This window comes from Octodon degus, unplaced genomic scaffold (genome assembly GCF_000260255.1).
Source record: "Octodon degus isolate 3935 unplaced genomic scaffold, OctDeg1.0 scaffold00288, whole genome shotgun sequence".
Lineage (NCBI taxonomy): Eukaryota > Metazoa > Chordata > Mammalia > Rodentia > Octodontidae > Octodon > Octodon degus.
The window spans coordinates 2,062,566-2,070,590 of record NW_004524864.1 but is presented as its reverse complement, the minus strand read 5'-3'; the positions used below and the strand labels follow the sequence as shown (position 1 = coordinate 2,070,590).

The 8,025-nt window shown below is 39.6% G+C and overlaps 1 long non-coding RNA gene and 1 pseudogene across 1 annotated transcript in view; both read left to right on the top strand.

The window, feature by feature from the left end:
- The window catches only part of LOC111814306, a 58,939-nt gene extending 58,602 nt beyond the window's left edge, over positions 1-337 (top strand). The window contains exon 5 of the long non-coding RNA XR_002819328.1: positions 166-337. This is a non-coding gene — a long non-coding RNA (uncharacterized LOC111814306). The remainder of the gene's footprint in view (positions 1-165) is intronic.
- Positions 338-3,164: 2,827 nt separating this feature from the next.
- On the top strand, positions 3,165-3,776 carry LOC101565482 (annotated as a pseudogene).
- The last annotated feature ends 4,249 nt before the right edge of the window (positions 3,777-8,025 follow it).

The window sequence follows — 8,025 nt, the reverse complement described above, 5'->3', positions numbered from 1 at the left end:
GTGAGTGGAACTGGTTAATTTTAATATATATTATATGATAGCAGTAGAATTAAAAGCAATACCAGAAATGAGGAGAGCTTTGTGAAAATTAGCTTCAGAATTACACAGGATGTTTTCCCTTATAGCCTAGGACTTTGAAACCTTCCTTATGGTTTGCTTTCACAGGAAAGATAAAGGTGCAGCACTAACTCAGGAGACTGCAACAAGACAGAGGAAACAAAGGGATCAAGGACAGTGAGGTTTCAGCACAAGAGAGCAGTTCAGTTAGCATCCAGGTGATTCACAGAGATATTCCAGAGAAGGAGCACAGTGGAGGCCTAAGGAAGTGCCACCTGTGCTAAGGTAGGATAGACCTATAAGGGTGGCCTCCGGGAGGAATTGGAGCAGTATGCTTTCGGACATGGGTGTTATCTTCCTATGAAAATGTGACAATACTAGGGGGCAGGCGTTCAGAAAAATGTCAAGTAAAAGTAGGAAATTGATTCCCCTCCCTGAGAGAGGGAAAAAAACGTGCAAGCAGAAAGACCAACTGGGGTTACGTAAGTTACATGGCTTTGTGAGCTAATGTTGCTTAGGGAAGAAGATGATCCAGGAGAGGTACGGAGAGTGCTCAGATCTCAGAAACATTTTAGAGAAAGAACTAAAGATGCACAGAGGTAAAGCACTGTGTGATGATTACTACATGACTCAGCAGTGGAAAATAGTCATAAATACCAGTTGGTTACTTAATTTAAAATACATGGTACCTTTGCACAAATAGGGAATATGGGCATGGTGGAAAGAGAAAGTGAAATATCCCTCTGATGACAGAAAATAGACAGATAGTGCTAATACCAGATGTATGAAATAATTTCTTTTCATTTTGAATACTACTAGAAAAATTCAGACCAAAAATTTCAGGTAGAACTTTACCACTATACCCATATAAGTCTAATGAAAGTCAAATGTCAGAAGCCCTTAGAAATGGAACCTGTTTAGTCAAAGATTCTCCTGAATAAAGTTAAAATATTGTAGGGAGATTTAGGGATTTTCTAAATGCATAAAAATATGACTGTAATAAAAGAGTCCTTATTATGATTTTTGGAATCATGGAAGAAATTCTTTGATTCATCTTGGATTCTTACCACTCCAACTATTTACTTGGATATTTCAAAGTGATTATCGTCCTCTGGTGATGCTCTTACATAAAGAAATTCATAAGCGATCCATCCTTACACAAATGCTTCAGAAAAGTACACAGAGTAGATACTAATTATCTGAGGAATTATGAGTATACAGAATGAAATGAAACTTTATTTAAATTTTTAAAATAAACTCTTTGTGAAGACAAATTCTGTAATGTTAAAACCAAAAGCTTAGTTAAACATTCTTTTTAAACAAAAAAACGAAAGACAGTCTTCTTATGAAAGACAGCCACAAAACAAAGTAGAATTGGTGGGAAACTCAGCTAATAATAAAAAAGTTAACTTACTGCATACCTTAACTCCTACACAGACTTTCCCTGGTAAATAAATTGTAATTTATAATTGAAAATTACTATATAGTTTAATTACAATCGATTAGTTGCATACAGCTTTAGGACTAATTTCTGTTCTCTTCCTGAAATAGAATTACTGAGAGCATCTGGATCTACTATACTGATAATCTACAATGTCATTGTAATGAAAATATTTTATTAAAAATCTTAGTGCGTTTTTAGACAGTTGTAAAATATTGCGCATTAAATATGGAGCTTTAAATGCTCATGATCCTCTAACGGAATTTGTCAATATCACACAAATTCTACTTGGCCAAAGTCCATAAAGTCAGTGCTCAAGTGTGATGTAGGCCACAATGTTCCCCATCCTAACTTCTCCTCTCATGCTAAACACTGCTGTCTGCATAGAGTTTTCCCCTGAACCCAGGAGCAAGGAACAGCTTGTATTGCATCCTATACTCTCCATGTGAGAGGCCCACAGCTTTTGAAGAAATGGAGACACAGTTTTGGTAACCAGAAATGACCAGCTCAAGAAAGGAAAATTGTATGCAAAGGGAAACACAGGTAGGAGTCCACATTGTTCTCTATGCTACATTACTCCAAGTATTATAGAGTCTTCATTCCTTAAATTTTGACCTTGTTGTAAACCAGAAAATCTTCTCATATATATTTTTTAACCAAAAAAGAATTACTTTCACCAAACATGAAGAAAATAATTAACTTGGCAGATATATCCCTATAGATGTGATTCTCGTGCTAAAGTAAAGGTCAGTAATTTCCAGTAGTTACCTTGGCTAGGATGTTAGACATATGTTTATCCAGATTTTCCTATCATGTTCAGTGAGTGTTGACTAGCTTTAAATTTCTGAGAATATCTAAACTTAATTAATTTGTTGTGAAGCTGGCTCACTTGATTATAGCACTGCAGCAATGTGGTCATAGTGATGATTCAGTATGTCTCTGTCACTGGTCATCCAACTGTTTCTATCGCTATCAATGTCTATATATCTATATACTTATGATTTTTAATTTTGCTGACATGATAATCTATGGGTAACCTTAGTAATATTTTTTTCTTTAAATCATGGTGTGTGACCTATAATATTCAAATAACGGAACTTAACAAGAAAAGGGGATATAGATGAATGTCCATTTTGTATCTGTATATTCAAAGTGGTTAGGATAGATATATAGTTACATTCTCTTAATGAATAGAGGGATTTGTTCTAATAGTGTTTGTAAATAGGATATCATGTCCGCATCTTGTACCGCAATTAACCACTAGGAAGAATGTATACAATGTGTTAATTATTGAATCTGTCTTACCAGTTTGGTTTGAAACTGTCTCATTGCTATTTGTTTCTCAATAAAATTATGGGAAAAATGTAAATCATGCTGTGTGAAACAAGATGAATACAACAAAATAAGATAGAAAAATAGGTCTAAATGCATGATTCCTTCCTTAATCATGGGTGTGCTGAAATGATAAAGTGGTACCAAATTGTGGTAAAAGAGTACACAGGTTTCCAGTTATACAGTGACATTTTAAAAGATATTAAAAGTGAACTGAATGTATGGACAGTTGTAAAATTGAAAGTTCTCACTGGAGCCCTAGAAAGGAAGCATCTCAGTTGCACACCGCTGCTCTGCGGGACCCTGAGGAAAAGCTACAGCAGGCTGAGCCTTCATGGGCAAGGGAGACTCCAACAAGCCACCCAGCAAGTTGTTCTCCTTTACCTTCTTTGTGAAGACCTGTTGTGAAAAGCATAAGAAGCCTCCCAACTCCTCGGTCAATTTTGCTGAGTTCTCCAAGTAGTGCTCAGAGAGATGGAAGACCATGTCTGCTAAGGAAAAGTCGAAGTTTGAAGAAATGGCCAAGAATGGTAAAGCTCTCTAGGACAAGGAGATGAAAAATTCCATTCCTCCCAAAGCTGGTGGTGAGAGAGAAAAGAGGTTCAGAATGCTGCTAAAAGACCACAATCTGCCTTTTTCCTGTTTTGCTCCAAACATCACCCAAAAATCAAAAGTGAACACCCAGGCCTGTCCATTGGAGATACTGCAAAAAAAATTGGGTGAAGTGTTGTCTGAGCAGTCAGTCAAAGATAAACAGCCATATGAACAAAAAACAGCTAAGCTAAAGGAAAAATACGAAAAGGATATTGCAGTATACCGTGCCAAGGGCAAAAACGAAGCAGGAAAGAAGGGACCTGGTAGGCCAACAGGCTCTAAGAAGAGATGTGAACTAGAAGATGAGGTTGAAGATAAAGAAGAGAACAAAGAGGAAGAAGATGAAGAGTAAGTGGCTGTCCTGTAATGGCATGTGGAGTACATGAGTACTCAGGCAATTATTTTCCTAAGAATGTGAATTGAAAGGGCCAAATAACTCAGCAGATTAAAGCACCTGCAATCTTTAGGCCCAGGGGTTGGGGGTTCGATCCCCAGCCTGCTGTGCCAGCAACAACCCCAAGGCACCCTGACAAGGCAGTTGAGATGGGATGTGATGTGGCATGCCTATAATCCCAGGTAGTGGGAGGCTGTAAACAGAACACTACGAGTTCGATCTAGTAGTGAGACCCTGAACACCCTGTAAACCCTTCCCTAAAGTTAAAAAAAAGTGAATTGAAGTGAATCTCAACATTAGCTTCAGTATAAAAACTGTACAGATTTTTATATAGCTGAAAAAATTTGTAGAAAAAAATGCTAGTTTACAAAATTCAGGTTGTAGCTTTTTGAAGGGCTACTGCATACCGTTAGATTTTAAAGCTTTTGATGTTGAATGTTCCTAAATATTTTACGGTTTCTTTTATGTGTATGGTAGCACAACAAATTTGCAGGAATTAGTACCAATAGTAAGTTTTGGATTTTTAAGAATGTTGCATTTTGTGTTTTTTAAATTTATTTAATAAAACTATGTATATTAAAAAAAGAAAAACTGAAAACAGCATGTAAGATCTTTTAAATATTTATAGAACACATCACATAAAATAGCAATAGATTTCAGCCTAATTCTTCATTCGGAAAAGTAGTCCTACCAAATGTGTGAGATTGCCCAGGAACTTTGGGCATGCCTTTGCATGGTCAGGAGGGTTTCATTCTGAATCTGCATCTAGAAAACAAAAGAAAAAGATGTGATGGTTTAGTCGAGGACAAAAGTGGATAGTTTTCAGAACAGCTACACAACACCATTAGTCATGCTTAACAGAGCTGGGCAGTGCCTTTCCTTCTGAAAATGAATGGAATGGTGTGAAGGCAATAAAATGACTGCTCCCAGGGGAACTGGAAACTTGAAGATGATGCAATAAATAGGCAACGTCCTAGATGTATTATCCTAAAATTCTGCCTGAACAATCCATAGTAGCTTTCAGGTAACTCAAATGCACTTGCAGATGAATATCTGCTCTCTGTGCTCCTACTTATTTAACTGAACGTGAAGCAGAGCCTGCTGCACTCATGTTACTATCACATTCCATGAAGAGTTTGGAAAACAAGCACTGTCTGGGCATGAGGGATACACTGTCAGGTCCCCATTCAAAGTAACAACTACTTTCAAAGAGCAAACTGTCTTTGGACATCCCTCCCAAGCTAGATTGTGGCTGCATTCAGTAGGTGAACTCACTTTCTAAGCTGTGCCCTGTGGAGGTAATTCATGGTGGAAGAGCTAAAACTGCTTAAAATTTCAAAGTCTTAATCTACAAAGAGTTTTGTGGGAGAAACTTATGAAAATCTTGTGCATTTCCAAAGCTACATCCAAATTTGTGTCCTCTTTTTGCTCAGATTTCCAAAATGGAGCCGAATTTGGACAGACTTCTCCTTATGAAATACTGTAAAACAGATTCCTGAACCTTTGTAACACCTACTCTGGTGCTATGGGTGCTAATCATGGTGGAGCTATGATCTTCCTCAAGGATCCCCAGATCCTTAGCCAGGTTTATAAGAAACTGCCAAATTTTTGATAGAATAGTGGCTAAGCAGTAATTCCTTAGCCGCATGTCATTAATTATTCTCCTTTAAGTTGTTCAGTTACAAAATCATAATATTGAATATATCCTTAGCACTTATTTAAAAGACACTCTAAAATTTCATGTTGATTTCCATATCTTTGAGATGAGACAGTCTTGTTTATGTAGAAAGGCAAAAACATATTGAACACAAATTGATAGTTAGAAAATTTCTTGATCACCTCTGACCTACAGCTTCTGAAGCAGTTCCCAACCACTTTCTACTAAACCAGCAATGTATATCCATTTGAAATTCTAGGCACAATTGGCAGAATTATCATACTATTAAAGTAAATTTCAGAAATACCCATATCAGGTATTGGCACCCTGTGACTGTGAGTGTGTCTATGTGTCCATGTGTATTTGTCCATGTGTATGTATGTAGAGTAAAATTCTTTCACTTCAGTGTATGGCAGCAGTAAGTGGCAGTGTGCTGCCATTTCTGTTTGAACTCTCACTGTCTCCTTCCATTCTTGCATGAAAATGAGTCTGTCCCAACTGATGTAATGTTTCAGGATATGGGCATGAAAGGAAGTCCTTCCATATGACTGCCAGCCCCCAACATGACAAACAGCAGCATCTGCCGCTTTGACACCCAGTCCTTTGACCACCTTAAGTACTGCCTAACAGTCGCAGGGACGCTGGTGCTATGCTAGTGTGCACTCAGCTGGGACTGATGGAGGCCACTGTGAAGGGGCTTTGTTGTAGTCAGCTGGGCTTATTTTCAGCTGGGTTCATGTCACAGAATGAAATCTAGTGATCATTGTTGTGATAGGAAGATTACCTGAGATAGGCACAAGAGCTTTGTCTCCACCATATCCTGTCAACAGCATTATCTGCTGAGGCCCTCTTAGGTTCTGCTGAGTGTAGAGCTCAAGTTCCTGAAGGGTACATGTGTATGTTCTGTTATTATTGCATGGGGGTTTCCCAACCAGCGCGCTACACCTGAAACTTCAAGCTGTCCCAAGATGCAACCTGTGATTCCCCTGTAAGCCTTGCCCTCCTTAGGTCTCCACAGCACTTCTAGCTGGCCAAGTGCTCAACTGCCATGGTATGCACAGGTCCTGCTCCTGGTCAGAGCCTCTATTACCTTGGACTATGTTGCCCTGGAAACTTGTGTTTTACCCAGAACAACAGCGCCTTCTTTGCTACTCAGCTGTGCTTGATTTGCCTACTAAATCGAATAGAAAGCATCAGCACTATTCTCTGGGCCGCTGACACTTCAATTGGATGAAACCGAATTGACAGTGTTTTGGATCCGAGCAGGAAGGGAGCATGCGCATTAGAGGGTGCAAGAGGGAGTATGCGCATTGGGAAGCAGCTCGGGTGCTTTGAGTGGAGCTCACCGTTGAGACCCCTCCCATTAACGGTAGCCCACATTGCCAGCAGTTGACCAACAGGCTTTCAGAAGGGACGCTGAGGAAATGGATGAACACAGGAGGATGAAGCCCACAGTGGCGAATGCAGAGCCGCCAAGCACCCATGCATCTGAGGAACCCAAGCAGGAAAAGCAACGGCAGTTGAATGGGCCCCGGAAGCCTGGCACCATGAATTGAGAAAGTGCGCGCCCTGGACCTGCCCAGGCCCACCATTACTGAGCGCTGGGTCTAGGTGAGTGGGCGGGCTGGAGGGTGCCTGGCCTGCAGGGGCTGTGCAGACAGGGCTGAGATGGGGCTGACAGGGCAACACTGGAGGATCTGGGGCCCCCTGGAGGATGCTGGATTCAGTTCACCTATGTCTAAAAAAGTTTCCTTATGGGCTGCTAAGTAGCTCAGTAGACTAAGAATCTGCTTAGGCAAGCACAGGGACCCAGGCTTAATCTGCAGCACAAGCCCCGCAGAGCTGTGTAGTGCGACCCTGTCACAAAAACATTAAAAAAATAATTACCTTGGGCTGCTGCCCTGATTTCTGTGGCTTTGCTGCCAGAAGGGTGGTGCGCTTGGCTATCTGTGCTGTCACCACAGCTCTGGGCAAGGCCACCATTTTCCACAGTTTCCATTGTGCCTCTAGGAAAAACTCAAATGCTTCCAGATCAGTTCAGAGCAATTTTGGAAACATACCAGATGATTCGATACATTTCACTGCTATTAAATTGTTGCAGATGGAAGAGGAATTGGAAACTCTGTAAGTGACTTTTTTTTAAGTTTCTTTTTTTCAGCAATAAATGAAATCATGTCAGTTTTAGGAAAAATGGATGTGCTGGAATGCATCAATTGGGTAAAAGTATTCAGATTCAAAAGTGAAAAATCGTGTTTTCTTATGTGAGAAATAAAAGTAAATACAAACTTCTAAAGAGGGATGGCAGGAAACCAGAAGGTTTTGGGACTCAGGAGGGCTTCACTGGAATGTGAAAAAAAGAGAGGGGTGAGTGGAACAGAAAGAGATGCAGATAGAGTAAATGCACACACAAATCTACCAAACAAAGCCACACCATTCTGTAACACTAATAAGCACTGATAGTAATAAAACAAAATAAAGTATGTTAACATTTTATTTCTTTATTTTTTATTAGAGTGACTTCATTATTTTTACTTCAAAATCATTACTGAA